Genomic DNA, 27,319 nt, shown 5'->3' with positions numbered 1-27,319 from the left:
TTATTTTTTGCTTCCCTAATGAAAATATACATGGCATTCCTTGCAGCAAATGAAAATGTTTCATTTTTTACTACTTTTTTCCCGCAGTGGCAAAGAAATATATCGTTTTTTCCTCAGAAAGTTCAACACAATGCAACCTTCCAAAATAGAATTCTGACATCAAGAATTCCGTCTATAGTACATTTGAGTGCACCTGTCATTTTCTCAGTCTCTGTGTATGCATGGAGCAAGATATAGGCTCATGGATTTAAGAATGAGAGGATATCATGAGACAGCAATCTCCACCTACGGCCATACTACCTTGACAGCGCCCGATCCCGTCAGATCTCGGAAGCTAAGCAGGGTGAGGCTTGATTAGTACTGGGTTGGGAGACTGCCTGGGAATACCAGGTGCTGTAGGGGTTTTTATTTTTCGCTTCCCTAATGAAAATATACATGGCATTCCTCGCAGCAAATGAAAATGTTTCATTTCTTGCTACTTTTTTCCCGCAGTGGCAAAGAAATCTATCGTTTTTTCCTCTGAAAGTTCAACACAATGCAACCTTCCAAAATAGAATTCTGACATCAAGAATTCCGTCTATAGTACATTTGAGTGCACCTGTCATTTTCTCAGTCTCTGTGTATGCATGGAGCAAGATATAGGCTCATGGATTTAAGAATGAGAGGATATCATGAGACAGCAATCTCCACCTACGGCCATACTACCTTGAAAGCGCCCGATCCCGTCAGATCTCGGAAGCTAAGCAGGGTGAGGCTTGATTAGTACTGGGTTGGGAGACTGCCTGGGAATACCAGGTGCTGTGGGTGTTTTTATTTTTTGCTTCCCTAATGAAAATATACATGGCATTCCTTGCAGCAAATGAAAATGTTTCATTTTTTACTACTTTTTTCCCGCAGTGGCAAAGAAATATATCGTTTTTTCCTCAGAAAGTTCAACACAATGCAACCTTCCAAAATAGAATTCTGACATCAAGAATTCCGTCTATAGTACATTTGAGTGCACCTGTCATTTTCTCAGTCTCTGTGTATGCATGGAGCAAGATATAGGCTCATGGATTTAAGAATGAGAGGATATCATGAGACAGCAATCTCCACCTACGGCCATACTACCTTGAAAGCGCCCGATCCCGTCAGATCTCGGAAGCTAAGCAGGGTGAGGCTTGATTAGTACTGGGTTGGGAGACTGCCTGGGAATACCAGGTGCTGTAGGGGTTTTTATTTTTCGCTTCCCTAATGAAAATATACATGGCATTCCTCGCAGCAAATGAAAATGTTTCATTTCTTGCTACTTTTTTCCCGGAGTGGCAAAGAAATATATTGTTTTTTCCTCTGAAAGTTCAACACAATGCAACCTTCCAAAATAGAATTCTGACATCAAGAATTCCGTCTATAGTATATTTGAGTGCACCTGTCATTTTCTCAGTCTCTGATTTAATTTCTCCATTTAAGGTAATTCTTCAAGAATGTATTTTTTTAACGGTCACAATAATACACTTATGCCTCCCATGTCATTTAGAAATATATCATACAGGCCTCAGAACACTCAGCATGTTATATGGTGAGCTTGTGGCTCACAGAGTTGGGGTGTGCAGTGTTCAAGCTGATACTTGGAAGAGATAGTGAGTTCAAATCCAAACAGGAGGAGGTTGAATATAGGCACCTCTGAAATTTTTTACTACTTTTTTCCCGCAGTGGCAAAGAAATCTATCGTTTTTTCCTCTGAAAGTTCAACACAATGCAACCTTCCAAAATAGAATTCTGACATCAAGAATTCCGTCTATAGTACATTTGAGTGCACCTGTCATTTTCTCAGTCTCTGTGTATGCATGGAGCAAGATATAGGCTCATGGATTTAAGAATGAGAGGATATCATGAGACAGCAATCTCCACCTACGGCCATACTACCTTGAAAGCGCCCGATCCCGTCAGATCTCGGAAGCTAAGCAGGGTGAGGCTTGATTAGTACTGGGTTGGGAGACTGCCTGGGAATACCAGGTGCTGTGGGTGTTTTTATTTTTTGCTTCCCTAATGAAAATATACATGGCATTCCTTGCAGCAAATGAAAATGTTTCATTTTTTACTACTTTTTTCCCGCAGTGGCAAAGAAATATATCGTTTTTTCCTCAGAAAGTTCAACACAATGCAACCTTCCAAAATAGAATTCTGACATCAAGAATTCCGTCTATAGTACATTTGAGTGCACCTGTCATTTTCTCAGTCTCTGTGTATGCATGGAGCAAGATATAGGCTCATGGATTTAAGAATGAGAGGATATCATGAGACAGCAATCTCCACCTACGGCCATACTACCTTGACAGCGCCCGATCCCGTCAGATCTCGGAAGCTAAGCAGGGTGAGGCTTGATTAGTACTGGGTTGGGAGACTGCCTGGGAATACCAGGTGCTGTAGGGGTTTTTATTTTTCGCTTCCCTAATGAAAATATACATGGCATTCCTCGCAGCAAATGAAAATGTTTCATTTCTTGCTACTTTTTTCCCGCAGTGGCAAAGAAATATATCGTTTTTTCCTCTGAAAGTTCAACACAATGCAACCTTCCAAAATAGAATTCTGACATCAAGAATTCCGTCTATAGTACATTTGAGTGCACCTGTCATTTTCTCAGTCTCTGTGTATGCATGGAGCAAGATATAGGCTCATGGATTTAAGAATGAGAGGATATCATGAGACAGCAATCTCCACCTACGGCCATACTACCTTGAAAGCGCCCGATCCCGTCAGATCTCGGAAGCTAAGCAGGGTGAGGCTTGATTAGTACTGGGTTGGGAGACTGCCTGGGAATACCAGGTGCTGTGGGTGTTTTTATTTTTTGCTTCCCTAATGAAAATATACATGGCATTCCTTGCAGCAAATGAAAATGTTTCATTTTTTACTACTTTTTTCCCGCAGTGGCAAAGAAATATATCGTTTTTTCCTCAGAAAGTTCAACACAATGCAACCTTCCAAAATAGAATTCTGACATCAAGAATTCCGTCTATAGTACATTTGAGTGCACCTGTCATTTTCTCAGTCTCTGTGTATGCATGGAGCAAGATATAGGCTCATGGATTTAAGAATGAGAGGATATCATGAGACAGCAATCTCCACCTACGGCCATACTACCTTGAAAGCGCCCGATCCCGTCAGATCTCGGAAGCTAAGCAGGGTGAGGCTTGATTAGTACTGGGTTGGGAGACTGCCTGGGAATACCAGGTGCTGTGGGTGTTTTTATTTTTTGCTTCCCTAATGAAAATATACATGGCATTCCTTGCAGCAAATGAAAATGTTTCATTTTTTACTACTTTTTTCCCGCAGTGGCAAAGAAATATATCGTTTTTTCCTCAGAAAGTTCAACACAATGCAACCTTCCAAAATAGAATTCTGACATCAAGAATTCCGTCTATAGTACATTTGAGTGCACCTGTCATTTTCTCAGTCTCTGTGTATGCATGGAGCAAGATATAGGCTCATGGATTTAAGAATGAGAGGATATCATGAGACAGCAATCTCCACCTACGGCCATACTACCTTGACAGCGCCCGATCCCGTCAGATCTCGGAAGCTAAGCAGGGTGAGGCTTGATTAGTACTGGGTTGGGAGACTGCCTGGGAATACCAGGTGCTGTAGGGGTTTTTATTTTTCGCTTCCCTAATGAAAATATACATGGCATTCCTCGCAGCAAATGAAAATGTTTCATTTCTTGCTACTTTTTTCCCGCAGTGGCAAAGAAATATATCGTTTTTTCCTCTGAAAGTTCAACACAATGCAACCTTCCAAAATAGAATTCTGACATCAAGAATTCCGTCTATAGTACATTTGAGTGCACCTGTCATTTTCTCAGTCTCTGTGTATGCATGGAGCAAGATATAGGCTCATGGATTTAAGAATGAGAGGATATCATGAGACAGCAATCTCCACCTACGGCCATACTACCTTGAAAGCGCCCGATCCCGTCAGATCTCGGAAGCTAAGCAGGGTGAGGCTTGATTAGTACTGGGTTGGGAGACTGCCTGGGAATACCAGGTGCTGTGGGTGTTTTTATTTTTTGCTTCCCTAATGAAAATATACATGGCATTCCTTGCAGCAAATGAAAATGTTTCATTTTTTACTACTTTTTTCCCGCAGTGGCAAAGAAATATATCGTTTTTTCCTCAGAAAGTTCAACACAATGCAACCTTCCAAAATAGAATTCTGACATCAAGAATTCCGTCTATAGTACATTTGAGTGCACCTGTCATTTTCTCAGTCTCTGTGTATGCATGGAGCAAGATATAGGCTCATGGATTTAAGAATGAGAGGATATCATGAGACAGCAATCTCCACCTACGGCCATACTACCTTGACAGCGCCCGATCCTGTCAGATCTCGGAAGCTAAGCAGGGTGAGGCTTGATTAGTACTGGGTTGGGAGACTGCCTGGGAATACCAGGTGCTGTAGGGGTTTTTATTTTTCGCTTCCCTAATGAAAATATACATGGCATTCCTCGCAGCAAATGAAAATGTTTCATTTCTTGCTACTTTTTTCCCGCAGTGGCAAAGAAATCTATCGTTTTTTCCTCTGAAAGTTCAACACAATGCAACCTTCCAAAATAGAATTCTGACATCAAGAATTCCGTCTATAGTACATTTGAGTGCACCTGTCATTTTCTCAGTCTCTGTGTATGCATGGAGCAAGATATAGGCTCATGGATTTAAGAATGAGAGGATATCATGAGACAGCAATCTCCACCTACGGCCATACTACCTTGAAAGCGCCCGATCCCGTCAGATCTCGGAAGCTAAGCAGGGTGAGGCTTGATTAGTACTGGGTTGGGAGACTGCCTGGGAATACCAGGTGCTGTGGGTGTTTTTATTTTTTGCTTCCCTAATGAAAATATACATGGCATTCCTTGCAGCAAATGAAAATGTTTCATTTTTTACTACTTTTTTCCCGCAGTGGCAAAGAAATATATCGTTTTTTCCTCAGAAAGTTCAACACAATGCAACCTTCCAAAATAGAATTCTGACATCAAGAATTCCGTCTATAGTACATTTGAGTGCACCTGTCATTTTCTCAGTCTCTGTGTATGCATGGAGCAAGATATAGGCTCATGGATTTAAGAATGAGAGGATATCATGAGACAGCAATCTCCACCTACGGCCATACTACCTTGAAAGCGCCCGATCCCGTCAGATCTCGGAAGCTAAGCAGGGTGAGGCTTGATTAGTACTGGGTTGGGAGACTGCCTGGGAATACCAGGTGCTGTAGGGGTTTTTATTTTTCGCTTCCCTAATGAAAATATACATGGCATTCCTCGCAGCAAATGAAAATGTTTCATTTCTTGCTACTTTTTTCCCGCAGTGGCAAAGAAATCTATCGTTTTTTCCTCTGAAAGTTCAACACAATGCAACCTTCCAAAATAGAATTCTGACATCAAGAATTCCGTCTATAGTACATTTGAGTGCACCTGTCATTTTCTCAGTCTCTGTGTATGCATGGAGCAAGATATAGGCTCATGGATTTAAGAATGAGAGGATATCATGAGACAGCAATCTCCACCTACGGCCATACTACCTTGAAAGCGCCCGATCCCGTCAGATCTCGGAAGCTAAGCAGGGTGAGGCTTGATTAGTACTGGGTTGGGAGACTGCCTGGGAATACCAGGTGCTGTGGGTGTTTTTATTTTTTGCTTCCCTAATGAAAATATACATGGCATTCCTTGCAGCAAATGAAAATGTTTCATTTTTTACTACTTTTTTCCCGCAGTGGCAAAGAAATATATCGTTTTTTCCTCAGAAAGTTCAACACAATGCAACCTTCCAAAATAGAATTCTGACATCAAGAATTCCGTCTATAGTACATTTGAGTGCACCTGTCATTTTCTCAGTCTCTGTGTATGCATGGAGCAAGATATAGGCTCATGGATTTAAGAATGAGAGGATATCATGAGACAGCAATCTCCACCTACGGCCATACTACCTTGAAAGCGCCCGATCCCGTCAGATCTCGGAAGCTAAGCAGGGTGAGGCTTGATTAGTACTGGGTTGGGAGACTGCCTGGGAATACCAGGTGCTGTAGGGGTTTTTATTTTTCGCTTCCCTAATGAAAATATACATGGCATTCCTCGCAGCAAATGAAAATGTTTCATTTCTTGCTACTTTTTTCCCGGAGTGGCAAAGAAATATATTGTTTTTTCCTCTGAAAGTTCAACACAATGCAACCTTCCAAAATAGAATTCTGACATCAAGAATTCCGTCTATAGTATATTTGAGTGCACCTGTCATTTTCTCAGTCTCTGATTTAATTTCTCCATTTAAGGTAATTCTTCAAGAATGTATTTTTTTAACGGTCACAATAATACACTTATGCCTCCCATGTCATTTAGAAATATATCATACAGGCCTCAGAACACTCAGCATGTTATATGGTGAGCTTGTGGCTCACAGAGTTGGGGTGTGCAGTGTTCAAGCTGATACTTGGAAGAGATAGTGAGTTCAAATCCAAACAGGAGGAGGTTGAACATAGGCACCTCTGAAATTTTTTACTACTTTTTTCCCGCAGTGGCAAAGAAATCTATCGTTTTTTCCTCTGAAAGTTCAACACAATGCAACCTTCCAAAATAGAATTCTGACATCAAGAATTCCGTCTATAGTACATTTGAGTGCACCTGTCATTTTCTCAGTCTCTGTGTATGCATGGAGCAAGATATAGGCTCATGGATTTAAGAATGAGAGGATATCATGAGACAGCAATCTCCAACTACGGCCATACTACCTTGACAGCGCCCGATCCCGTCAGATCTCGGAAGTTAAGCAGGGTGAGGCTTGATTAGTACTGGATTTGGAGACTGCCTGGGAATACCAGGTGCTGTAGGGGTTTTTATTTTTCGCTTCCCTAATGAAAATATACATGGCATTCCTCGCAGCAAATGAAAATGTTTCATTTCTTGCTACTTTTTTCCCGCAGTGGCAAAGAAATATATCGTTTTTTCCTCTGAAAGTTCAACACAATGCAACCTTCCAAAATAGAATTCTGACATCAAGAATTCCGTCTATAGTACATTTGAGTGCACCTGTCATTTTCTCAGTCTCTGTGTATGCATGGAGCAAGATATAGGCTCATGGATTTAAGAATGAGAGGATATCATGAGACAGCAATCTCCACCTACGGCCATACTACCTTGAAAGCGCCCGATCCCGTCAGATCTCGGAAGCTAAGCAGGGTGAGGCTTGATTAGTACTGGGTTGGGAGACTGCCTGGGAATACCAGGTGCTGTGGGTGTTTTTATTTTTTGCTTCCCTAATGAAAATATACATGGCATTCCTTGCAGCAAATGAAAATGTTTCATTTTTTACTACTTTTTTCCCGCAGTGGCAAAGAAATATATCGTTTTTTCCTCAGAAAGTTCAACACAATGCAACCTTCCAAAATAGAATTCTGACATCAAGAATTCCGTCTATAGTACATTTGAGTGCACCTGTCATTTTCTCAGTCTCTGTGTATGCATGGAGCAAGATATAGGCTCATGGATTTAAGAATGAGAGGATATCATGAGACAGCAATCTCCACCTACGGCCATACTACCTTGACAGCGCCCGATCCCGTCAGATCTCGGAAGCTAAGCAGGGTGAGGCTTGATTAGTACTGGGTTGGGAGACTGCCTGGGAATACCAGGTGCTGTAGGGGTTTTTATTTTTCGCTTCCCTAATGAAAATATACATGGCATTCCTCGCAGCAAATGAAAATGTTTCATTTCTTGCTACTTTTTTCCCGCAGTGGCAAAGAAATATATCGTTTTTTCCTCTGAAAGTTCAACACAATGCAACCTTCCAAAATAGAATTCTGACATCAAGAATTCCGTCTATAGTACATTTGAGTGCACCTGTCATTTTCTCAGTCTCTGTGTATGCATGGAGCAAGATATAGGCTCATGGATTTAAGAATGAGAGGATATCATGAGACAGCAATCTCCAACTACGGCCATACTACCTTGACAGCGCCCGATCCCGTCAGATCTCGGAAGTTAAGCAGGGTGAGGCTTGATTAGTACTGGATTTGGAGACTGCCTGGGAATACCAGGTGCTGTAGGGGTTTTTATTTTTCGCTTCCCTAATGAAAATATACATGGCATTCCTCGCAGCAAATGAAAATGTTTCATTTCTTGCTACTTTTTTCCCGCAGTGGCAAAGAAATATATCGTTTTTTCCTCTGAAAGTTCAACACAATGCAACCTTCCAAAATAGAATTCTGACATCAAGAATTCCGTCTATAGTACATTTGAGTGCACCTGTCATTTTCTCAGTCTCTGTGTATGCATGGAGCAAGATATAGGCTCATGGATTTAAGAATGAGAGGATATCATGAGACAGCAATCTCCACCTACGGCCATACTACCTTGAAAGCGCCCGATCCCGTCAGATCTCGGAAGCTAAGCAGGGTGAGGCTTGATTAGTACTGGGTTGGGAGACTGCCTGGGAATACCAGGTGCTGTGGGTGTTTTTATTTTTTGCTTCCCTAATGAAAATATACATGGCATTCCTTGCAGCAAATGAAAATGTTTCATTTTTTACTACTTTTTTCCCGCAGTGGCAAAGAAATATATCGTTTTTTCCTCAGAAAGTTCAACACAATGCAACCTTCCAAAATAGAATTCTGACATCAAGAATTCCGTCTATAGTACATTTGAGTGCACCTGTCATTTTCTCAGTCTCTGTGTATGCATGGAGCAAGATATAGGCTCATGGATTTAAGAATGAGAGGATATCATGAGACAGCAATCTCCACCTACGGCCATACTACCTTGACAGCGCCCGATCCCGTCAGATCTCGGAAGCTAAGCAGGGTGAGGCTTGATTAGTACTGGGTTGGGAGACTGCCTGGGAATACCAGGTGCTGTAGGGGTTTTTATTTTTCGCTTCCCTAATGAAAATATACATGGCATTCCTCGCAGCAAATGAAAATGTTTCATTTCTTGCTACTTTTTTCCCGCAGTGGCAAAGAAATATATCGTTTTTTCCTCAGAAAGTTCAACACAATGCAACCTTCCAAAATAGAATTCTGACATCAAGAATTCCGTCTATAATACATTTGAGTGCACCTGTCATTTTCTCAGTCTCTGTGTATGCATGGAGCAAGATATAGGCTCATGGATTTAAGAATGAGAGGATATCATGAGACAGCAATCTCCACCTACGGCCATACTACCTTGACAGCGCCCGATCCTGTCAGATCTCGGAAGCTAAGCAGGGTGAGGCTTGATTAGTACTGGGTTGGGAGACTGCCTGGGAATACCAGGTGCTGTAGGGGTTTTTATTTTTCGCTTCCCTAATGAAAATATACATGGCATTCCTCGCAGCAAATGAAAATGTTTCATTTCTTGCTACTTTTTTCCCGCAGTGGCAAAGAAATCTATCGTTTTTTCCTCTGAAAGTTCAACACAATGCAACCTTCCAAAATAGAATTCTGACATCAAGAATTCCGTCTATAGTACATTTGAGTGCACCTGTCATTTTCTCAGTCTCTGTGTATGCATGGAGCAAGATATAGGCTCATGGATTTAAGAATGAGAGGATATCATGAGACAGCAATCTCCACCTACGGCCATACTACCTTGAAAGCGCCCGATCCCGTCAGATCTCGGAAGCTAAGCAGGGTGAGGCTTGATTAGTACTGGGTTGGGAGACTGCCTGGGAATACCAGGTGCTGTGGGTGTTTTTATTTTTTGCTTCCCTAATGAAAATATACATGGCATTCCTTGCAGCAAATGAAAATGTTTCATTTTTTACTACTTTTTTCCCGCAGTGGCAAAGAATTATATCGTTTTTTCCTCAGAAAGTTCAACACAATGCAACCTTCCAAAATAGAATTCTGACATCAAGAATTCCGTCTATAGTACATTTGAGTGCACCTGTCATTTTCTCAGTCTCTGTGTATGCATGGAGCAAGATATAGGCTCATGGATTTAAGAATGAGAGGATATCATGAGACAGCAATCTCCACCTACGGCCATACTACCTTGAAAGCGCCCGATCCCGTCAGATCTCGGAAGCTAAGCAGGGTGAGGCTTGATTAGTACTGGGTTGGGAGACTGCCTGGGAATACCAGGTGCTGAAGGGGTTTTTATTTTTCGCTTCCCTAATGAAAATATACATGGCATTCCTCGCAGCAAATGAAAATGTTTCATTTCTTGCTACTTTTTTCCCGCAGTGGCAAAGAAATCTATCGTTTTTTCCTCTGAAAGTTCAACACAATGCAACCTTCCAAAATAGAATTCTGACATCAAGAATTCCGTCTATAGTACATTTGAGTGCACCTGTCATTTTCTCAGTCTCTGTGTATGCATGGAGCAAGATATAGGCTCATGGATTTAAGAATGAGAGGATATCATGAGACAGCAATCTCCACCTACGGCCATACTACCTTGAAAGCGCCCGATCCCGTCAGATCTCGGAAGCTAAGCAGGGTGAGGCTTGATTAGTACTGGGTTGGGAGACTGCCTGGGAATACCAGGTGCTGTGGGTGTTTTTATTTTTTGCTTCCCTAATGAAAATATACATGGCATTCCTTGCAGCAAATGAAAATGTTTCATTTTTTACTACTTTTTTCCCGCAGTGGCAAAGAAATATATCGTTTTTTCCTCAGAAAGTTCAACACAATGCAACCTTCCAAAATAGAATTCTGACATCAAGAATTCCGTCTATAGTACATTTGAGTGCACCTGTCATTTTCTCAGTCTCTGTGTATGCATGGAGCAAGATATAGGCTCATGGATTTAAGAATGAGAGGATATCATGAGACAGCAATCTCCACCTACGGCCATACTACCTTGACAGCGCCCGATCCCGTCAGATCTCGGAAGCTAAGCAGGGTGAGGCTTGATTAGTACTGGGTTGGGAGACTGCCTGGGAATACCAGGTGCTGTAGGGGTTTTTATTTTTCGCTTCCCTAATGAAAATATACATGGCATTCCTCGCAGCAAATGAAAATGTTTCATTTCTTGCTACTTTTTTCCCGCAGTGGCAAAGAAATATATCGTTTTTTCCTCTGAAAGTTCAACACAATGCAACCTTCCAAAATAGAATTCTGACATCAAGAATTCCGTCTATAGTACATTTGAGTGCACCTGTCATTTTCTCAGTCTCTGTGTATGCATGGAGCAAGATATAGGCTCATGGATTTAAGAATGAGAGGATATCATGAGACAGCAATCTCCACCTACGGCCATACTACCTTGAAAGCGCCCGATCCCGTCAGATCTCGGAAGCTAAGCAGGGTGAGGCTTGATTAGTACTGGGTTGGGAGACTGCCTGGGAATACCAGGTGCTGTGGGTGTTTTTATTTTTTGCTTCCCTAATGAAAATATACATGGCATTCCTTGCAGCAAATGAAAATGTTTCATTTTTTACTACTTTTTTCCCGCAGTGGCAAAGAAATATATCGTTTTTTCCTCAGAAAGTTCAACACAATGCAACCTTCCAAAATAGAATTCTGACATCAAGAATTCCGTCTATAGTACATTTGAGTGCACCTGTCATTTTCTCAGTCTCTGTGTATGCATGGAGCAAGATATAGGCTCATGGATTTAAGAATGAGAGGATATCATGAGACAGCAATCTCCACCTACGGCCATACTACCTTGAAAGCGCCCGATCCCGTCAGATCTCGGAAGCTAAGCAGGGTGAGGCTTGATTAGTACTGGGTTGGGAGACTGCCTGGGAATACCAGGTGCTGTGGGTGTTTTTATTTTTTGCTTCCCTAATGAAAATATACATGGCATTCCTTGCAGCAAATGAAAATGTTTCATTTTTTACTACTTTTTTCCCGCAGTGGCAAAGAAATATATCGTTTTTTCCTCAGAAAGTTCAACACAATGCAACCTTCCAAAATAGAATTCTGACATCAAGAATTCCGTCTATAGTACATTTGAGTGCACCTGTCATTTTCTCAGTCTCTGTGTATGCATGGAGCAAGATATAGGCTCATGGATTTAAGAATGAGAGGATATCATGAGACAGCAATCTCCACCTACGGCCATACTACCTTGACAGCGCCCGATCCCGTCAGATCTCGGAAGCTAAGCAGGGTGAGGCTTGATTAGTACTGGGTTGGGAGACTGCCTGGGAATACCAGGTGCTGTAGGGGTTTTTATTTTTCGCTTCCCTAATGAAAATATACATGGCATTCCTCGCAGCAAATGAAAATGTTTCATTTCTTGCTACTTTTTTCCCGCAGTGGCAAAGAAATATATCGTTTTTTCCTCTGAAAGTTCAACACAATGCAACCTTCCAAAATAGAATTCTGACATCAAGAATTCCGTCTATAGTACATTTGAGTGCACCTGTCATTTTCTCAGTCTCTGTGTATGCATGGAGCAAGATATAGGCTCATGGATTTAAGAATGAGAGGATATCATGAGACAGCAATCTCCACCTACGGCCATACTACCTTGAAAGCGCCCGATCCCGTCAGATCTCGGAAGCTAAGCAGGGTGAGGCTTGATTAGTACTGGGTTGGGAGACTGCCTGGGAATACCAGGTGCTGTGGGTGTTTTTATTTTTTGCTTCCCTAATGAAAATATACATGGCATTCCTTGCAGCAAATGAAAATGTTTCATTTTTTACTACTTTTTTCCCGCAGTGGCAAAGAAATATATCGTTTTTTCCTCAGAAAGTTCAACACAATGCAACCTTCCAAAATAGAATTCTGACATCAAGAATTCCGTCTATAGTACATTTGAGTGCACCTGTCATTTTCTCAGTCTCTGTGTATGCATGGAGCAAGATATAGGCTCATGGATTTAAGAATGAGAGGATATCATGAGACAGCAATCTCCACCTACGGCCATACTACCTTGACAGCGCCCGATCCTGTCAGATCTCGGAAGCTAAGCAGGGTGAGGCTTGATTAGTACTGGGTTGGGAGACTGCCTGGGAATACCAGGTGCTGTAGGGGTTTTTATTTTTCGCTTCCCTAATGAAAATATACATGGCATTCCTCGCAGCAAATGAAAATGTTTCATTTCTTGCTACTTTTTTCCCGCAGTGGCAAAGAAATCTATCGTTTTTTCCTCTGAAAGTTCAACACAATGCAACCTTCCAAAATAGAATTCTGACATCAAGAATTCCGTCTATAGTACATTTGAGTGCACCTGTCATTTTCTCAGTCTCTGTGTATGCATGGAGCAAGATATAGGCTCATGGATTTAAGAATGAGAGGATATCATGAGACAGCAATCTCCACCTACGGCCATACTACCTTGAAAGCGCCCGATCCCGTCAGATCTCGGAAGCTAAGCAGGGTGAGGCTTGATTAGTACTGGGTTGGGAGACTGCCTGGGAATACCAGGTGCTGTGGGTGTTTTTATTTTTTGCTTCCCTAATGAAAATATACATGGCATTCCTTGCAGCAAATGAAAATGTTTCATTTTTTACTACTTTTTTCCCGCAGTGGCAAAGAAATATATCGTTTTTTCCTCAGAAAGTTCAACACAATGCAACCTTCCAAAATAGAATTCTGACATCAAGAATTCCGTCTATAGTACATTTGAGTGCACCTGTCATTTTCTCAGTCTCTGTGTATGCATGGAGCAAGATATAGGCTCATGGATTTAAGAATGAGAGGATATCATGAGACAGCAATCTCCACCTACGGCCATACTACCTTGAAAGCGCCCGATCCCGTCAGATCTCGGAAGCTAAGCAGGGTGAGGCTTGATTAGTACTGGGTTGGGAGACTGCCTGGGAATACCAGGTGCTGTAGGGGTTTTTATTTTTCGCTTCCCTAATGAAAATATACATGGCATTCCTCGCAGCAAATGAAAATGTTTCATTTCTTGCTACTTTTTTCCCGCAGTGGCAAAGAAATCTATCGTTTTTTCCTCTGAAAGTTCAACACAATGCAACCTTCCAAAATAGAATTCTGACATCAAGAATTCCGTCTATAGTACATTTGAGTGCACCTGTCATTTTCTCAGTCTCTGTGTATGCATGGAGCAAGATATAGGCTCATGGATTTAAGAATGAGAGGATATCATGAGACAGCAATCTCCACCTACGGCCATACTACCTTGAAAGCGCCCGATCCCGTCAGATCTCGGAAGCTAAGCAGGGTGAGGCTTGATTAGTACTGGGTTGGGAGACTGCCTGGGAATACCAGGTGCTGTGGGTGTTTTTATTTTTTGCTTCCCTAATGAAAATATACATGGCATTCCTTGCAGCAAATGAAAATGTTTCATTTTTTACTACTTTTTTCCCGCAGTGGCAAAGAAATATATCGTTTTTTCCTCAGAAAGTTCAACACAATGCAACCTTCCAAAATAGAATTCTGACATCAAGAATTCCGTCTATAGTACATTTGAGTGCACCTGTCATTTTCTCAGTCTCTGTGTATGCATGGAGCAAGATATAGGCTCATGGATTTAAGAATGAGAGGATATCATGAGACAGCAATCTCCACCTACGGCCATACTACCTTGAAAGCGCCCGATCCCGTCAGATCTCGGAAGCTAAGCAGGGTGAGGCTTGATTAGTACTGGGTTGGGAGACTGCCTGGGAATACCAGGTGCTGTAGGGGTTTTTATTTTTCGCTTCCCTAATGAAAATATACATGGCATTCCTCGCAGCAAATGAAAATGTTTCATTTCTTGCTACTTTTTTCCCGGAGTGGCAAAGAAATATATTGTTTTTTCCTCTGAAAGTTCAACACAATGCAACCTTCCAAAATAGAATTCTGACATCAAGAATTCCGTCTATAGTATATTTGAGTGCACCTGTCATTTTCTCAGTCTCTGATTTAATTTCTCCATTTAAGGTAATTCTTCAAGAATGTATTTTTTTAACGGTCACAATAATACACTTATGCCTCCCATGTCATTTAGAAATATATCATACAGGCCTCAGAACACTCAGCATGTTATATGGTGAGCTTGTGGCTCACAGAGTTGGGGTGTGCAGTGTTCAAGCTGATACTTGGAAGAGATAGTGAGTTCAAATCCAAACAGGAGGAGGTTGAACATAGGCACCTCTGAAATTTTTTACTACTTTTTTCCCGCAGTGGCAAAGAAATCTATCGTTTTTTCCTCTGAAAGTTCAACACAATGCAACCTTCCAAAATAGAATTCTGACATCAAGAATTCCGTCTATAGTACATTTGAGTGCACCTGTCATTTTCTCAGTCTCTGTGTATGCATGGAGCAAGATATAGGCTCATGGATTTAAGAATGAGAGGATATCATGAGACAGCAATCTCCAACTACGGCCATACTACCTTGACAGCGCCCGATCCCGTCAGATCTCGGAAGTTAAGCAGGGTGAGGCTTGATTAGTACTGGATTTGGAGACTGCCTGGGAATACCAGGTGCTGTAGGGGTTTTTATTTTTCGCTTCCCTAATGAAAATATACATGGCATTCCTCGCAGCAAATGAAAATGTTTCATTTCTTGCTACTTTTTTCCCGCAGTGGCAAAGAAATATATCGTTTTTTCCTCTGAAAGTTCAACACAATGCAACCTTCCAAAATAGAATTCTGACATCAAGAATTCCGTCTATAGTACATTTGAGTGCACCTGTCATTTTCTCAGTCTCTGTGTATGCATGGAGCAAGATATAGGCTCATGGATTTAAGAATGAGAGGATATCATGAGACAGCAATCTCCACCTACGGCCATACTACCTTGAAAGCGCCCGATCCCGTCAGATCTCGGAAGCTAAGCAGGGTGAGGCTTGATTAGTACTGGGTTGGGAGACTGCCTGGGAATACCAGGTGCTGTGGGTGTTTTTATTTTTTGCTTCCCTAATGAAAATATACATGGCATTCCTTGCAGCAAATGAAAATGTTTCATTTTTTACTACTTTTTTCCCGCAGTGGCAAAGAAATATATCGTTTTTTCCTCAGAAAGTTCAACACAATGCAACCTTCCAAAATAGAATTCTGACATCAAGAATTCCGTCTATAGTACATTTGAGTGCACCTGTCATTTTCTCAGTCTCTGTGTATGCATGGAGCAAGATATAGGCTCATGGATTTAAGAATGAGAGGATATCATGAGACAGCAATCTCCACCTACGGCCATACTACCTTGACAGCGCCCGATCCCGTCAGATCTCGGAAGCTAAGCAGGGTGAGGCTTGATTAGTACTGGGTTGGGAGACTGCCTGGGAATACCAGGTGCTGTAGGGGTTTTTATTTTTCGCTTCCCTAATGAAAATATACATGGCATTCCTCGCAGCAAATGAAAATGTTTCATTTCTTGCTACTTTTTTCCCGCAGTGGCAAAGAAATATATCGTTTTTTCCTCTGAAAGTTCAACACAATGCAACCTTCCAAAATAGAATTCTGACATCAAGAATTCCGTCTATAGTACATTTGAGTGCACCTGTCATTTTCTCAGTCTCTGTGTATGCATGGAGCAAGATATAGGCTCATGGATTTAAGAATGAGAGGATATCATGAGACAGCAATCTCCAACTACGGCCATACTACCTTGACAGCGCCCGATCCCGTCAGATCTCGGAAGTTAAGCAGGGTGAGGCTTGATTAGTACTGGATTTGGAGACTGCCTGGGAATACCAGGTGCTGTAGGGGTTTTTATTTTTCGCTTCCCTAATGAAAATATACATGGCATTCCTCGCAGCAAATGAAAATGTTTCATTTCTTGCTACTTTTTTCCCGCAGTGGCAAAGAAATATATCGTTTTTTCCTCTGAAAGTTCAACACAATGCAACCTTCCAAAATAGAATTCTGACATCAAGAATTCCGTCTATAGTACATTTGAGTGCACCTGTCATTTTCTCAGTCTCTGTGTATGCATGGAGCAAGATATAGGCTCATGGATTTAAGAATGAGAGGATATCATGAGACAGCAATCTCCAACTACGGCCATACTACCTTGACAGCGCCCGATCCCGTCAGATCTCGGAAGTTAAGCAGGGTGAGGCTTGATTAGTACTGGATTTGGAGACTGCCTGGGAATACCAGGTGCTGTAGGGGTTTTTATTTTTCGCTTCCCTAATGAAAATATACATGGCATTCCTCGCAGCAAATGAAAATGTTTCATTTCTTGCTACTTTTTTCCCGCAGTGGCAAAGAAATATATCGTTTTTTCCTCTGAAAGTTCAACACAATGCAACCTTCCAAAATAGAATTCTGACATCAAGAATTCCGTCTATAGTACATTTGAGTGCACCTGTCATTTTCTCAGTCTCTGTGTATGCATGGAGCAAGATATAGGCTCATGGATTTAAGAATGAGAGGATATCATGAGACAGCAATCTCCACCTACGGCCATACTACCTTGAAAGCGCCCGATCCCGTCAGATCTCGGAAGCTAAGCAGGGTGAGGCTTGATTAGTACTGGGTTGGGAGACTGCCTGGGAATACCAGGTGCTGTGGGTGTTTTTATTTTTTGCTTCCCTAATGAAAATATACATGGCATTCCTTGCAGCAAATGAAAATGTTTCATTTTTTACTACTTTTTTCCCGCAGTGGCAAAGAAATATATCGTTTTTTCCTCAGAAAGTTCAACACAATGCAACCTTCCAAAATAGAATTCTGACATCAAGAATTCCGTCTATAGTACATTTGAGTGCACCTGTCATTTTCTCAGTCTCTGTGTATGCATGGAGCAAGATATAGGCTCATGGATTTAAGAATGAGAGGATATCATGAGACAGCAATCTCCACCTACGGCCATACTACCTTGACAGCGCCCGATCCCGTCAGATCTCGGAAGCTAAGCAGGGTGAGGCTTGATTAGTACTGGGTTGGGAGACTGCCTGGGAATACCAGGTGCTGTAGGGGTTTTTATTTTTCGCTTCCCTAATGAAAATATACATGGCATTCCTCGCAGCAAATGAAAATGTTTCATTTCTTGCTACTTTTTTCCCGCAGTGGCAAAGAAATATATCGTTTTTTCCTCTGAAAGTTCAACACAATGCAACCTTCCAAAATAGAATTCTGACATCAAGAATTCCGTCTATAGTACATTTGAGTGCACCTGTCATTTTCTCAGTCTCTGTGTATGCATGGAGCAAGATATAGGCTCATGGATTTAAGAATGAGAGGATATCATGAGACAGCAATCTCCAACTACGGCCATACTACCTTGACAGCGCCCGATCCCGTCAGATCTCGGAAGTTAAGCAGGGTGAGGCTTGATTAGTACTGGATTTGGAGACTGCCTGGGAATACCAGGTGCTGTAGGGGTTTTTATTTTTCGCTTCCCTAATGAAAATATACATGGCATTCCTCGCAGCAAATGAAAATGTTTCATTTCTTGCTACTTTTTTCCCGCAGTGGCAAAGAAATATATCGTTTTTTCCTCTGAAAGTTCAACACAATGCAACCTTCCAAAATAGAATTCTGACATCAAGAATTCCGTCTATAGTACATTTGAGTGCACCTGTCATTTTCTCAGTCTCTGTGTATGCATGGAGCAAGATATAGGCTCATGGATTTAAGAATGAGAGGATATCATGAGACAGCAATCTCCACCTACGGCCATACTACCTTGAAAGCGCCCGATCCCGTCAGATCTCGGAAGCTAAGCAGGGTGAGGCTTGATTAGTACTGGGTTGGGAGACTGCCTGGGAATACCAGGTGCTGTGGGTGTTTTTATTTTTTGCTTCCCTAATGAAAATATACATGGCATTCCTTGCAGCAAATGAAAATGTTTCATTTTTTACTACTTTTTTCCCGCAGTGGCAAAGAAATATATCGTTTTTTCCTCAGAAAGTTCAACACAATGCAACCTTCCAAAATAGAATTCTGACATCAAGAATTCCGTCTATAGTACATTTGAGTGCACCTGTCATTTTCTCAGTCTCTGTGTATGCATGGAGCAAGATATAGGCTCATGGATTTAAGAATGAGAGGATATCATGAGACAGCAATCTCCACCTACGGCCATACTACCTTGACAGCGCCCGATCCCGTCAGATCTCGGAAGCTAAGCAGGGTGAGGCTTGATTAGTACTGGGTTGGGAGACTGCCTGGGAATACCAGGTGCTGTAGGGGTTTTTATTTTTCGCTTCCCTAATGAAAATATACATGGCATTCCTCGCAGCAAATGAAAATGTTTCATTTCTTGCTACTTTTTTCCCGCAGTGGCAAAGAAATATATCGTTTTTTCCTCAGAAAGTTCAACACAATGCAACCTTCCAAAATAGAATTCTGACATCAAGAATTCCGTCTATAGTACATTTGAGTGCACCTGTCATTTTCTCAGTCTCTGTGTATGCATGGAGCAAGATATAGGCTCATGGATTTAAGAATGAGAGGATATCATGAGACAGCAATCTCCACCTACGGCCATACTACCTTGACAGCGCCCGATCCTGTCAGATCTCGGAAGCTAAGCAGGGTGAGGCTTGATTAGTACTGGGTTGGGAGACTGCCTGGGAATACCAGGTGCTGTAGGGGTTTTTATTTTTCGCTTCCCTAATGAAAATATACATGGCATTCCTCGCAGCAAATGAAAATGTTTCATTTCTTGCTACTTTTTTCCCGCAGTGGCAAAGAAATCTATCGTTTTTTCCTCTGAAAGTTCAACACAATGCAACCTTCCAAAATAGAATTCTGACATCAAGAATTCCGTCTATAGTACATTTGAGTGCACCTGTCATTTTCTCAGTCTCTGTGTATGCATGGAGCAAGATATAGGCTCATGGATTTAAGAATGAGAGGATATCATGAGACAGCAATCTCCACCTACGGCCATACTACCTTGAAAGCGCCCGATCCCGTCAGATCTCGGAAGCTAAGCAGGGTGAGGCTTGATTAGTACTGGGTTGGGAGACTGCCTGGGAATACCAGGTGCTGTGGGTGTTTTTATTTTTTGCTTCCCTAATGAAAATATACATGGCATTCCTTGCAGCAAATGAAAATGTTTCATTTTTTACTACTTTTTTCCCGCAGTGGCAAAGAAATATATCGTTTTTTCCTCAGAAAGTTCAACACAATGCAACCTTCCAAAATAGAATTCTGACATCAAGAATTCCGTCTATAGTACATTTGAGTGCACCTGTCATTTTCTCAGTCTCTGTGTATGCATGGAGCAAGATATAGGCTCATGGATTTAAGAATGAGAGGATATCATGAGACAGCAATCTCCACCTACGGCCATACTACCTTGAAAGCGCCCGATCCCGTCAGATCTCGGAAGCTAAGCAGGGTGAGGCTTGATTAGTACTGGGTTGGGAGACTGCCTGGGAATACCAGGTGCTGAAGGGGTTTTTATTTTTCGCTTCCCTAATGAAAATATACATGGCATTCCTCGCAGCAAATGAAAATGTTTCATTTCTTGCTACTTTTTTCCCGCAGTGGCAAAGAAATCTATCGTTTTTCCTCTGAAAGTTCAACACAATGCAACCTTCCAAAATAGAATTCTGACATCAAGAATTCCGTCTATAGTACATTTGAGTGCACCTGTCATTTTCTCAGTCTCTGTGTATGCATGGAGCAAGATATAGGCTCATGGATTTAAGAATGAGAGGATATCATGAGACAGCAATCTCCACCTACGGCCATACTACCTTGAAAGCGCCCGATCCCGTCAGATCTCGGAAGCTAAGCAGGGTGAGGCTTGATTAGTACTGGGTTGGGAGACTGCCTGGGAATACCAGGTGCTGTGGGTGTTTTTATTTTTTGCTTCCCTAATGAAAATATACATGGCATTCCTTGCAGCAAATGAAAATGTTTCATTTTTTACTACTTTTTTCCCGCAGTGGCAAAGAAATATATCGTTTTTTCCTCAGAAAGTTCAACACAATGCAACCTTCCAAAATAGAATTCTGACATCAAGAATTCCGTCTATAGTACATTTGAGTGCACCTGTCATTTTCTCAGTCCCTGTGTATGCATGGAGCAAGATATAGGCTCATGGATTTAAGAATGAGAGGATATCATGAGACAGCAATCTCCACCTACGGCCATACTACCTTGAAAGCGCCCGATCCCGTCAGATCTCGGAAGCTAAGCAGGGTGAGGCTTGATTAGTACTGGGTTGGGAGACTGCCTGGGAATACCAGGTGCTGTAGGGGTTTTTATTTTTCGCTTCCCTAATGAAAATATACATGGCATTCCTCGCAGCAAATGAAAATGTTTCATTTCTTGCTACTTTTTTCCCGGAGTGGCAAAGAAATATATTGTTTTTTCCTCTGAAAGTTCAACACAATGCAACCTTCCAAAATAGAATTCTGACATCAAGAATTCCGTCTATAGTATATTTGAGTGCACCTGTCATTTTCTCAGTCTCTGATTTAATTTCTCCATTTAAGGTAATTCTTCAAGAATGTATTTTTTTAACGGTCACAATAATACACTTATGCCTCCCATGTCATTTAGAAATATATCATACAGGCCTCAGAACACTCAGCATGTTATATGGTGAGCTTGTGGCTCAAAGAGTTGGGGTGTGCAGTGTTCAAGCTGATACTTGGAAGAGATAGTGAGTTCAAATCCAAACAGGAGGAGGTTGAATATAGGCACCTCTGAAATTTTTTACTACTTTTTTCCCGCAGTGGCAAAGAAATCTATCGTTTTTTCCTCTGAAAGTTCAACACAATGCAACCTTCCAAAATAGAATTCTGACATCAAGAATTCCGTCTATAGTACATTTGAGTGCACCTGTCATTTTCTCAGTCTCTGTGTATGCATGGAGCAAGATATAGGCTCATGGATTTAAGAATGAGAGGATATCATGAGACAGCAATCTCCAACTACGGCCATACTACCTTGACAGCGCCCGATCCCGTCAGATCTCGGAAGTTAAGCAGGGTGAGGCTTGATTAGTACTGGATTTGGAGACTGCCTGGGAATACCAGGTGCTGTAGGGGTTTTTATTTTTCGCTTCCCTAATGAAAATATACATGGCATTCCTCGCAGCAAATGAAAATGTTTCATTTCTTGCTACTTTTTTCCCGCAGTGGCAAAGAAATATATCGTTTTTTCCTCTGAAAGTTCAACACAATGCAACCTTCCAAAATAGAATTCTGACATCAAGAATTCCGTCTATAGTACATTTGAGTGCACCTGTCATTTTCTCAGTCTCTGTGTATGCATGGAGCAAGATATAGGCTCATGGATTTAAGAATGAGAGGATATCATGAGACAGCAATCTCCACCTACGGCCATACTACCTTGAAAGCGCCCGATCCCGTCAGATCTCGGAAGCTAAGCAGGGTGAGGCTTGATTAGTACTGGGTTGGGAGACTGCCTGGGAATACCAGGTGCTGTGGGTGTTTTTATTTTTTGCTTCCCTAATGAAAATATACATGGCATTCCTTGCAGCAAATGAAAATGTTTCATTTTTTACTACTTTTTTCCCGCAGTGGCAAAGAAATATATCGTTTTTTCCTCAGAAAGTTCAACACAATGCAACCTTCCAAAATAGAATTCTGACATCAAGAATTCCGTCTATAGTACATTTGAGTGCACCTGTCATTTTCTCAGTCTCTGTGTATGCATGGAGCAAGATATAGGCTCATGGATTTAAGAATGAGAGGATATCATGAGACAGCAATCTCCACCTACGGCCATACTACCTTGACAGCGCCCGATCCCGTCAGATCTCGGAAGCTAAGCAGGGTGAGGCTTGATTAGTACTGGGTTGGGAGACTGCCTGGGAATACCAGGTGCTGTAGGGGTTTTTATTTTTCGCTTCCCTAATGAAAATATACATGGCATTCCTCGCAGCAAATGAAAATGTTTCATTTCTTGCTACTTTTTTCCCGCAGTGGCAAAGAAATATATCGTTTTTTCCTCTGAAAGTTCAACACAATGCAACCTTCCAAAATAGAATTCTGACATCAAGAATTCCGTCTATAGTACATTTGAGTGCACCTGTCATTTTCTCAGTCTCTGTGTATGCATGGAGCAAGATATAGGCTCATGGATTTAAGAATGAGAGGATATCATGAGACAGCAATCTCCACCTACGGCCATACTACCTTGAAAGCGCCCGATCCCGTCAGATCTCGGAAGCTAAGCAGGGTGAGGCTTGATTAGTACTGGGTTGGGAGACTGCCTGGGAATACCAGGTGCTGTGGGTGTTTTTATTTTTTGCTTCCCTAATGAAAATATACATGGCATTCCTTGCAGCAAATGAAAATGTTTCATTTTTTACTACTTTTTTCCCGCAGTGGCAAAGAAATATATCGTTTTTTCCTCAGAAAGTTCAACACAATGCAACCTTCCAAAATAGAATTCTGACATCAAGAATTCCGTCTATAGTACATTTGAGTGCACCTGTCATTTTCTCAGTCTCTGTGTATGCATGGAGCAAGATATAGGCTCATGGATTTAAGAATGAGAGGATATCATGAGACAGCAATCTCCACCTACGGCCATACTACCTTGAAAGCGCCCGATCCCGTCAGATCTCGGAAGCTAAGCAGGGTGAGGCTTGATTAGTACTGGGTTGGGAGACTGCCTGGGAATACCAGGTGCTGTGGGTGTTTTTATTTTTTGCTTCCCTAATGAAAATATACATGGCATTCCTTGCAGCAAATGAAAATGTTTCATTTTTTACTACTTTTTTCCCGCAGTGGCAAAGAAATATATCGTTTTTTCCTCAGAAAGTTCAACACAATGCAACCTTCCAAAATAGAATTCTGACATCAAGAATTCCGTCTATAGTACATTTGAGTGCACCTGTCATTTTCTCAGTCTCTGTGTATGCATGGAGCAAGATATAGGCTCATGGATTTAAGAATGAGAGGATATCATGAGACAGCAATCTCCACCTACGGCCATACTACCTTGAAAGCGCCCGATCCCGTCAGATCTCGGAAGCTAAGCAGGGTGAGGCTTGATTAGTACTGGGTTGGGAGACTGCCTGGGAATACCAGGTGCTGTGGGTGTTTTTATTTTTTGCTTCCCTAATGAAAATATACATGGCATTCCTTGCAGCAAATGAAAATGTTTCATTTTTTACTACTTTTTTCCCGCAGTGGCAAAGAAATATATCGTTTTTTCCTCAGAAAGTTCAACACAATGCAACCTTCCAAAATAGAATTCTGACATCAAGAATTCCGTCTATAGTACATTTGAGTGCACCTGTCATTTTCTCAGTCTCTGTGTATGCATGGAGCAAGATATAGGCTCATGGATTTAAGAATGAGAGGATATCATGAGACAGCAATCTCCACCTACGGCCATACTACCTTGACAGCGCCCGATCCCGTCAGATCTCGGAAGCTAAGCAGGGTGAGGCTTGATTAGTACTGGGTTGGGAGACTGCCTGGGAATACCAGGTGCTGTAGGGGTTTTTATTTTTCGCTTCCCTAATGAAAATATACATGGCATTCCTCGCAGCAAATGAAAATGTTTCATTTCTTGCTACTTTTTTCCCGCAGTGGCAAAGAAATATATCGTTTTTTCCTCTGAAAGTTCAACACAATGCAACCTTCCAAAATAGAATTCTGACATCAAGAATTCCGTCTATAGTACATTTGAGTGCACCTGTCATTTTCTCAGTCTCTGTGTATGCATGGAGCAAGATATAGGCTCATGGATTTAAGAATGAGAGGATATCATGAGACAGCAATCTCCACCTACGGCCATACTACCTTGAAAGCGCCCGATCCCGTCAGATCTCGGAAGCTAAGCAGGGTGAGGCTTGATTAGTACTGGGTTGGGAGACTGCCTGGGAATACCAGGTGCTGTGGGTGTTTTTATTTTTTGCTTCCCTAATGAAAATATACATGGCATTCCTTGCAGCAAATGAAAATGTTTCATTTTTTACTACTTTTTTCCCGCAGTGGCAAAGAAATATATCGTTTTTTCCTCAGAAAGTTCAACACAATGCAACCTTCCAAAATAGAATTCTGACATCAAGAATTCCGTCTATAGTACATTTGAGTGCACCTGTCATTTTCTCAGTCTCTGTGTATGCATGGAGCAAGATATAGGCTCATGGATTTAAGAATGAGAGGATATCATGAGACAGCAATCTCCACCTACGGCCATACTACCTTGAAAGCGCCCGATCCCGTCAGATCTCGGAAGCTAAGCAGGGTGAGGCTTGATTAGTACTGGGTTGGGAGACTGCCTGGGAATACCAGGTGCTGTGGGTGTTTTTATTTTTTGCTTCCCTAATGAAAATATACATGGCATTCCTTGCAGCAAATGAAAATGTTTCATTTTTTACTACTTTTTTCCCGCAGTGGCAAAGAAATATATCGTTTTTTCCTCAGAAAGTTCAACACAATGCAACCTTCCAAAATAGAATTCTGACATCAAGAATTCCGTCTATAGTACATTTGAGTGCACCTGTCATTTTCTCAGTCTCTGTGTATGCATGGAGCAAGATATAGGCTCATGGATTTAAGAATGAGAGGATATCATGAGACAGCAATCTCCACCTACGGCCATACTACCTTGACAGCGCCCGATCCCGTCAGATCTCGGAAGCTAAGCAGGGTGAGGCTTGATTAGTACTGGGTTGGGAGACTGCCTGGGAATACCAGGTGCTGTAGGGGTTTTTATTTTTCGCTTCCCTAATGAAAATATACATGGCATTCCTCGCAGCAAATGAAAATGTTTCATTTCTTGCTACTTTTTTCCCGCAGTGGCAAAGAAATATATCGTTTTTTCCTCTGAAAGTTCAACACAATGCAACCTTCCAAAATAGAATTCTGACATCAAGAATTCCGTCTATAGTACATTTGAGTGCACCTGTCATTTTCTCAGTCTCTGTGTATGCATGGAGCAAGATATAGGCTCATGGATTTAAGAATGAGAGGATATCATGAGACAGCAATCTCCACCTACGGCCATACTACCTTGAAAGCGCCCGATCCCGTCAGATCTCGGAAGCTAAGCAGGGTGAGGCTTGATTAGTACTGGGTTGGGAGACTGCCTGGGAATACCAGGTGCTGTGGGTGTTTTTATTTTTTGCTTCCCTAATGAAAATATACATGGCATTCCTTGCAGCAAATGAAAATGTTTCATTTTTTACTACTTTTTTCCCGCAGTGGCAAAGAAATATATCGTTTTTTCCTCAGAAAGTTCAACACAATGCAACCTTCCAAAATAGAATTCTGACATCAAGAATTCCGTCTATAGTACATTTGAGTGCACCTGTCATTTTCTCAGTCTCTGTGTATGCATGGAGCAAGATATAGGCTCATGGATTTAAGAATGAGAGGATATCATGAGACAGCAATCTCCACCTACGGCCATACTACCTTGACAGCGCCCGATCCTGTCAGATCTCGGAAGCTAAGCAGGGTGAGGCTTGATTAGTACTGGGTTGGGAGACTGCCTGGGAATACCAGGTGCTGTAGGGGTTTTTATTTTTCGCTTCCCTAATGAAAATATACATGGCATTCCTCGCAGCAAATGAAAATGTTTCATTTCTTGCTACTTTTTTCCCGCAGTGGCAAAGAAATCTATCGTTTTTTCCTCTGAAAGTTCAACACAATGCAACCTTCCAAAATAGAATTCTGACATCAAGAATTCCGTCTATAGTACATTTGAGTGCACCTGTCATTTTCTCAGTCTCTGTGTATGCATGGAGCAAGATATAGGCTCATGGATTTAAGAATGAGAGGATATCATGAGACAGCAATCTCCACCTACGGCCATACTACCTTGAAAGCGCCCGATCCCGTCAGATCTCGGAAGCTAAGCAGGGTGAGGCTTGATTAGTACTGGGTTGGGAGACTGCCTGGGAATACCAGGTGCTGTGGGTGTTTTTATTTTTTGCTTCCCTAATGAAAATATACATGGCATTCCTTGCAGCAAATGAAAATGTTTCATTTTTTACTACTTTTTTCCCGCAGTGGCAAAGAAATATATCGTTTTTTCCTCAGAAAGTTCAACACAATGCAACCTTCCAAAATAGAATTCTGACATCAAGAATTCCGTCTATAGTACATTTGAGTGCACCTGTCATTTTCTCAGTCTCTGTGTATGCATGGAGCAAGATATAGGCTCATGGATTTAAGAATGAGAGGATATCATGAGACAGCAATCTCCACCTACGGCCATACTACCTTGAAAGCGCCCGATCCCGTCAGATCTCGGAAGCTAAGCAGGGTGAGGCTTGATTAGTACTGGGTTGGGAGACTGCCTGGGAATACCAGGTGCTGTAGGGGTTTTTATTTTTCGCTTCCCTAATGAAAATATACATGGCATTCCTCGCAGCAAATGAAAATGTTTCATTTCTTGCTACTTTTTTCCCGCAGTGGCAAAGAAATCTATCGTTTTTTCCTCTGAAAGTTCAACACAATGCAACCTTCCAAAATAGAATTCTGACATCAAGAATTCCGTCTATAGTACATTTGAGTGCACCTGTCATTTTCTCAGTCTCTGTGTATGCATGGAGCAAGATATAGGCTCATGG

The 27,319-nt window shown here is 41.7% G+C and overlaps 56 non-coding genes and 7 pseudogenes across 56 annotated transcripts; all 63 read left to right on the top strand.

The window, feature by feature from the left end:
• Positions 1-283: 283 nt before the first annotated feature.
• Positions 284-402, top strand: LOC142479796 (5S ribosomal RNA). The gene has a single exon (XR_012794464.1). It is a non-coding gene; the product is annotated as a 5S ribosomal RNA (ribosomal RNA).
• A 286-nt stretch (positions 403-688) lies between these two features.
• Positions 689-807, top strand: LOC142479779 (5S ribosomal RNA). Its single transcript, XR_012794448.1, has one exon. It is a non-coding gene; the product is annotated as a 5S ribosomal RNA (ribosomal RNA).
• A 286-nt stretch (positions 808-1,093) lies between these two features.
• LOC142480871 (5S ribosomal RNA) lies at positions 1,094-1,212 on the top strand. The gene has a single exon (XR_012795355.1). It is a non-coding gene; the product is annotated as a 5S ribosomal RNA (ribosomal RNA).
• Positions 1,213-1,888: 676 nt separating this feature from the next.
• LOC142479768 (5S ribosomal RNA) lies at positions 1,889-2,007 on the top strand. Its single transcript, XR_012794437.1, has one exon. It is a non-coding gene; the product is annotated as a 5S ribosomal RNA (ribosomal RNA).
• A 286-nt stretch (positions 2,008-2,293) lies between these two features.
• Positions 2,294-2,412, top strand: LOC142479795 (5S ribosomal RNA). Its single transcript, XR_012794463.1, has one exon. It is a non-coding gene; the product is annotated as a 5S ribosomal RNA (ribosomal RNA).
• Positions 2,413-2,698: 286 nt separating this feature from the next.
• LOC142479757 (5S ribosomal RNA) lies at positions 2,699-2,817 on the top strand. Its single transcript, XR_012794426.1, has one exon. It is a non-coding gene; the product is annotated as a 5S ribosomal RNA (ribosomal RNA).
• Positions 2,818-3,103: 286 nt separating this feature from the next.
• Positions 3,104-3,222, top strand: LOC142479746 (5S ribosomal RNA). Its single transcript, XR_012794415.1, has one exon. It is a non-coding gene; the product is annotated as a 5S ribosomal RNA (ribosomal RNA).
• A 286-nt stretch (positions 3,223-3,508) lies between these two features.
• On the top strand, positions 3,509-3,627 carry LOC142479794 (5S ribosomal RNA). The gene has a single exon (XR_012794462.1). It is a non-coding gene; the product is annotated as a 5S ribosomal RNA (ribosomal RNA).
• A 286-nt stretch (positions 3,628-3,913) lies between these two features.
• On the top strand, positions 3,914-4,032 carry LOC142481017 (5S ribosomal RNA). The gene has a single exon (XR_012795496.1). It is a non-coding gene; the product is annotated as a 5S ribosomal RNA (ribosomal RNA).
• Positions 4,033-4,318: 286 nt separating this feature from the next.
• LOC142480375 (5S ribosomal RNA) lies at positions 4,319-4,437 on the top strand. Its single transcript, XR_012795023.1, has one exon. It is a non-coding gene; the product is annotated as a 5S ribosomal RNA (ribosomal RNA).
• Positions 4,438-4,723: 286 nt separating this feature from the next.
• On the top strand, positions 4,724-4,842 carry LOC142481006 (5S ribosomal RNA). Its single transcript, XR_012795485.1, has one exon. It is a non-coding gene; the product is annotated as a 5S ribosomal RNA (ribosomal RNA).
• A 286-nt stretch (positions 4,843-5,128) lies between these two features.
• LOC142480870 (5S ribosomal RNA) lies at positions 5,129-5,247 on the top strand. Its single transcript, XR_012795354.1, has one exon. It is a non-coding gene; the product is annotated as a 5S ribosomal RNA (ribosomal RNA).
• Positions 5,248-5,533: 286 nt separating this feature from the next.
• LOC142480995 (5S ribosomal RNA) lies at positions 5,534-5,652 on the top strand. The gene has a single exon (XR_012795474.1). It is a non-coding gene; the product is annotated as a 5S ribosomal RNA (ribosomal RNA).
• A 286-nt stretch (positions 5,653-5,938) lies between these two features.
• On the top strand, positions 5,939-6,057 carry LOC142480869 (5S ribosomal RNA). The gene has a single exon (XR_012795353.1). It is a non-coding gene; the product is annotated as a 5S ribosomal RNA (ribosomal RNA).
• A 676-nt stretch (positions 6,058-6,733) lies between these two features.
• On the top strand, positions 6,734-6,852 carry LOC142480455 (5S ribosomal RNA; annotated as a pseudogene).
• A 286-nt stretch (positions 6,853-7,138) lies between these two features.
• Positions 7,139-7,257, top strand: LOC142480983 (5S ribosomal RNA). The gene has a single exon (XR_012795463.1). It is a non-coding gene; the product is annotated as a 5S ribosomal RNA (ribosomal RNA).
• A 286-nt stretch (positions 7,258-7,543) lies between these two features.
• On the top strand, positions 7,544-7,662 carry LOC142479793 (5S ribosomal RNA). Its single transcript, XR_012794461.1, has one exon. It is a non-coding gene; the product is annotated as a 5S ribosomal RNA (ribosomal RNA).
• A 286-nt stretch (positions 7,663-7,948) lies between these two features.
• Positions 7,949-8,067, top strand: LOC142480454 (5S ribosomal RNA; annotated as a pseudogene).
• Positions 8,068-8,353: 286 nt separating this feature from the next.
• Positions 8,354-8,472, top strand: LOC142480972 (5S ribosomal RNA). The gene has a single exon (XR_012795452.1). It is a non-coding gene; the product is annotated as a 5S ribosomal RNA (ribosomal RNA).
• Positions 8,473-8,758: 286 nt separating this feature from the next.
• Positions 8,759-8,877, top strand: LOC142479792 (5S ribosomal RNA). Its single transcript, XR_012794460.1, has one exon. It is a non-coding gene; the product is annotated as a 5S ribosomal RNA (ribosomal RNA).
• A 286-nt stretch (positions 8,878-9,163) lies between these two features.
• Positions 9,164-9,282, top strand: LOC142480373 (5S ribosomal RNA). Its single transcript, XR_012795022.1, has one exon. It is a non-coding gene; the product is annotated as a 5S ribosomal RNA (ribosomal RNA).
• Positions 9,283-9,568: 286 nt separating this feature from the next.
• On the top strand, positions 9,569-9,687 carry LOC142480960 (5S ribosomal RNA). Its single transcript, XR_012795440.1, has one exon. It is a non-coding gene; the product is annotated as a 5S ribosomal RNA (ribosomal RNA).
• A 286-nt stretch (positions 9,688-9,973) lies between these two features.
• On the top strand, positions 9,974-10,092 carry LOC142480266 (5S ribosomal RNA). The gene has a single exon (XR_012794919.1). It is a non-coding gene; the product is annotated as a 5S ribosomal RNA (ribosomal RNA).
• Positions 10,093-10,378: 286 nt separating this feature from the next.
• Positions 10,379-10,497, top strand: LOC142480949 (5S ribosomal RNA). Its single transcript, XR_012795429.1, has one exon. It is a non-coding gene; the product is annotated as a 5S ribosomal RNA (ribosomal RNA).
• Positions 10,498-10,783: 286 nt separating this feature from the next.
• On the top strand, positions 10,784-10,902 carry LOC142479790 (5S ribosomal RNA). Its single transcript, XR_012794458.1, has one exon. It is a non-coding gene; the product is annotated as a 5S ribosomal RNA (ribosomal RNA).
• Positions 10,903-11,188: 286 nt separating this feature from the next.
• On the top strand, positions 11,189-11,307 carry LOC142480937 (5S ribosomal RNA). The gene has a single exon (XR_012795418.1). It is a non-coding gene; the product is annotated as a 5S ribosomal RNA (ribosomal RNA).
• Positions 11,308-11,593: 286 nt separating this feature from the next.
• LOC142480926 (5S ribosomal RNA) lies at positions 11,594-11,712 on the top strand. The gene has a single exon (XR_012795407.1). It is a non-coding gene; the product is annotated as a 5S ribosomal RNA (ribosomal RNA).
• A 286-nt stretch (positions 11,713-11,998) lies between these two features.
• On the top strand, positions 11,999-12,117 carry LOC142479789 (5S ribosomal RNA). Its single transcript, XR_012794457.1, has one exon. It is a non-coding gene; the product is annotated as a 5S ribosomal RNA (ribosomal RNA).
• A 286-nt stretch (positions 12,118-12,403) lies between these two features.
• LOC142480914 (5S ribosomal RNA) lies at positions 12,404-12,522 on the top strand. The gene has a single exon (XR_012795396.1). It is a non-coding gene; the product is annotated as a 5S ribosomal RNA (ribosomal RNA).
• Positions 12,523-12,808: 286 nt separating this feature from the next.
• On the top strand, positions 12,809-12,927 carry LOC142480372 (5S ribosomal RNA). Its single transcript, XR_012795021.1, has one exon. It is a non-coding gene; the product is annotated as a 5S ribosomal RNA (ribosomal RNA).
• A 286-nt stretch (positions 12,928-13,213) lies between these two features.
• LOC142480902 (5S ribosomal RNA) lies at positions 13,214-13,332 on the top strand. The gene has a single exon (XR_012795385.1). It is a non-coding gene; the product is annotated as a 5S ribosomal RNA (ribosomal RNA).
• Positions 13,333-13,618: 286 nt separating this feature from the next.
• LOC142480868 (5S ribosomal RNA) lies at positions 13,619-13,737 on the top strand. Its single transcript, XR_012795352.1, has one exon. It is a non-coding gene; the product is annotated as a 5S ribosomal RNA (ribosomal RNA).
• A 286-nt stretch (positions 13,738-14,023) lies between these two features.
• Positions 14,024-14,142, top strand: LOC142480890 (5S ribosomal RNA). Its single transcript, XR_012795373.1, has one exon. It is a non-coding gene; the product is annotated as a 5S ribosomal RNA (ribosomal RNA).
• Positions 14,143-14,428: 286 nt separating this feature from the next.
• On the top strand, positions 14,429-14,547 carry LOC142480866 (5S ribosomal RNA). Its single transcript, XR_012795350.1, has one exon. It is a non-coding gene; the product is annotated as a 5S ribosomal RNA (ribosomal RNA).
• Positions 14,548-15,223: 676 nt separating this feature from the next.
• LOC142480452 (5S ribosomal RNA) lies at positions 15,224-15,342 on the top strand (annotated as a pseudogene).
• A 286-nt stretch (positions 15,343-15,628) lies between these two features.
• Positions 15,629-15,747, top strand: LOC142480878 (5S ribosomal RNA). Its single transcript, XR_012795362.1, has one exon. It is a non-coding gene; the product is annotated as a 5S ribosomal RNA (ribosomal RNA).
• A 286-nt stretch (positions 15,748-16,033) lies between these two features.
• LOC142479787 (5S ribosomal RNA) lies at positions 16,034-16,152 on the top strand. The gene has a single exon (XR_012794456.1). It is a non-coding gene; the product is annotated as a 5S ribosomal RNA (ribosomal RNA).
• Positions 16,153-16,438: 286 nt separating this feature from the next.
• LOC142480451 (5S ribosomal RNA) lies at positions 16,439-16,557 on the top strand (annotated as a pseudogene).
• Positions 16,558-16,843: 286 nt separating this feature from the next.
• LOC142480450 (5S ribosomal RNA) lies at positions 16,844-16,962 on the top strand (annotated as a pseudogene).
• Positions 16,963-17,248: 286 nt separating this feature from the next.
• On the top strand, positions 17,249-17,367 carry LOC142480867 (5S ribosomal RNA). Its single transcript, XR_012795351.1, has one exon. It is a non-coding gene; the product is annotated as a 5S ribosomal RNA (ribosomal RNA).
• Positions 17,368-17,653: 286 nt separating this feature from the next.
• On the top strand, positions 17,654-17,772 carry LOC142479786 (5S ribosomal RNA). Its single transcript, XR_012794455.1, has one exon. It is a non-coding gene; the product is annotated as a 5S ribosomal RNA (ribosomal RNA).
• A 286-nt stretch (positions 17,773-18,058) lies between these two features.
• LOC142480449 (5S ribosomal RNA) lies at positions 18,059-18,177 on the top strand (annotated as a pseudogene).
• A 286-nt stretch (positions 18,178-18,463) lies between these two features.
• LOC142480856 (5S ribosomal RNA) lies at positions 18,464-18,582 on the top strand. Its single transcript, XR_012795340.1, has one exon. It is a non-coding gene; the product is annotated as a 5S ribosomal RNA (ribosomal RNA).
• A 286-nt stretch (positions 18,583-18,868) lies between these two features.
• Positions 18,869-18,987, top strand: LOC142479785 (5S ribosomal RNA). The gene has a single exon (XR_012794454.1). It is a non-coding gene; the product is annotated as a 5S ribosomal RNA (ribosomal RNA).
• A 286-nt stretch (positions 18,988-19,273) lies between these two features.
• Positions 19,274-19,392, top strand: LOC142480370 (5S ribosomal RNA). The gene has a single exon (XR_012795019.1). It is a non-coding gene; the product is annotated as a 5S ribosomal RNA (ribosomal RNA).
• A 286-nt stretch (positions 19,393-19,678) lies between these two features.
• Positions 19,679-19,797, top strand: LOC142480844 (5S ribosomal RNA). Its single transcript, XR_012795328.1, has one exon. It is a non-coding gene; the product is annotated as a 5S ribosomal RNA (ribosomal RNA).
• Positions 19,798-20,083: 286 nt separating this feature from the next.
• Positions 20,084-20,202, top strand: LOC142480265 (5S ribosomal RNA). Its single transcript, XR_012794918.1, has one exon. It is a non-coding gene; the product is annotated as a 5S ribosomal RNA (ribosomal RNA).
• A 285-nt stretch (positions 20,203-20,487) lies between these two features.
• On the top strand, positions 20,488-20,606 carry LOC142480832 (5S ribosomal RNA). The gene has a single exon (XR_012795317.1). It is a non-coding gene; the product is annotated as a 5S ribosomal RNA (ribosomal RNA).
• Positions 20,607-20,892: 286 nt separating this feature from the next.
• Positions 20,893-21,011, top strand: LOC142480865 (5S ribosomal RNA). Its single transcript, XR_012795349.1, has one exon. It is a non-coding gene; the product is annotated as a 5S ribosomal RNA (ribosomal RNA).
• A 676-nt stretch (positions 21,012-21,687) lies between these two features.
• Positions 21,688-21,806, top strand: LOC142480448 (5S ribosomal RNA; annotated as a pseudogene).
• A 286-nt stretch (positions 21,807-22,092) lies between these two features.
• On the top strand, positions 22,093-22,211 carry LOC142480818 (5S ribosomal RNA). Its single transcript, XR_012795306.1, has one exon. It is a non-coding gene; the product is annotated as a 5S ribosomal RNA (ribosomal RNA).
• A 286-nt stretch (positions 22,212-22,497) lies between these two features.
• On the top strand, positions 22,498-22,616 carry LOC142479784 (5S ribosomal RNA). The gene has a single exon (XR_012794453.1). It is a non-coding gene; the product is annotated as a 5S ribosomal RNA (ribosomal RNA).
• A 286-nt stretch (positions 22,617-22,902) lies between these two features.
• On the top strand, positions 22,903-23,021 carry LOC142480807 (5S ribosomal RNA). Its single transcript, XR_012795295.1, has one exon. It is a non-coding gene; the product is annotated as a 5S ribosomal RNA (ribosomal RNA).
• Positions 23,022-23,307: 286 nt separating this feature from the next.
• On the top strand, positions 23,308-23,426 carry LOC142480795 (5S ribosomal RNA). Its single transcript, XR_012795284.1, has one exon. It is a non-coding gene; the product is annotated as a 5S ribosomal RNA (ribosomal RNA).
• A 286-nt stretch (positions 23,427-23,712) lies between these two features.
• LOC142480784 (5S ribosomal RNA) lies at positions 23,713-23,831 on the top strand. Its single transcript, XR_012795273.1, has one exon. It is a non-coding gene; the product is annotated as a 5S ribosomal RNA (ribosomal RNA).
• Positions 23,832-24,117: 286 nt separating this feature from the next.
• Positions 24,118-24,236, top strand: LOC142479783 (5S ribosomal RNA). Its single transcript, XR_012794452.1, has one exon. It is a non-coding gene; the product is annotated as a 5S ribosomal RNA (ribosomal RNA).
• Positions 24,237-24,522: 286 nt separating this feature from the next.
• LOC142480772 (5S ribosomal RNA) lies at positions 24,523-24,641 on the top strand. Its single transcript, XR_012795262.1, has one exon. It is a non-coding gene; the product is annotated as a 5S ribosomal RNA (ribosomal RNA).
• A 286-nt stretch (positions 24,642-24,927) lies between these two features.
• Positions 24,928-25,046, top strand: LOC142480760 (5S ribosomal RNA). Its single transcript, XR_012795251.1, has one exon. It is a non-coding gene; the product is annotated as a 5S ribosomal RNA (ribosomal RNA).
• A 286-nt stretch (positions 25,047-25,332) lies between these two features.
• Positions 25,333-25,451, top strand: LOC142479782 (5S ribosomal RNA). Its single transcript, XR_012794451.1, has one exon. It is a non-coding gene; the product is annotated as a 5S ribosomal RNA (ribosomal RNA).
• A 286-nt stretch (positions 25,452-25,737) lies between these two features.
• Positions 25,738-25,856, top strand: LOC142480748 (5S ribosomal RNA). Its single transcript, XR_012795240.1, has one exon. It is a non-coding gene; the product is annotated as a 5S ribosomal RNA (ribosomal RNA).
• A 286-nt stretch (positions 25,857-26,142) lies between these two features.
• Positions 26,143-26,261, top strand: LOC142480369 (5S ribosomal RNA). The gene has a single exon (XR_012795018.1). It is a non-coding gene; the product is annotated as a 5S ribosomal RNA (ribosomal RNA).
• A 286-nt stretch (positions 26,262-26,547) lies between these two features.
• LOC142480736 (5S ribosomal RNA) lies at positions 26,548-26,666 on the top strand. The gene has a single exon (XR_012795229.1). It is a non-coding gene; the product is annotated as a 5S ribosomal RNA (ribosomal RNA).
• Positions 26,667-26,952: 286 nt separating this feature from the next.
• On the top strand, positions 26,953-27,071 carry LOC142480864 (5S ribosomal RNA). The gene has a single exon (XR_012795348.1). It is a non-coding gene; the product is annotated as a 5S ribosomal RNA (ribosomal RNA).
• Positions 27,072-27,319: the final 248 nt, after the last annotated feature.

The sequence above is a fragment of the Ascaphus truei genome, unplaced genomic scaffold (assembly GCF_040206685.1).
Source record: "Ascaphus truei isolate aAscTru1 unplaced genomic scaffold, aAscTru1.hap1 HAP1_SCAFFOLD_242, whole genome shotgun sequence".
In the NCBI taxonomy this organism is placed as follows: Eukaryota; Metazoa; Chordata; class Amphibia; order Anura; family Ascaphidae; genus Ascaphus; species Ascaphus truei.
Note: the sequence above shows the minus strand (reverse complement) of the source record. Positions and strands in the feature narration are given on the sequence as shown.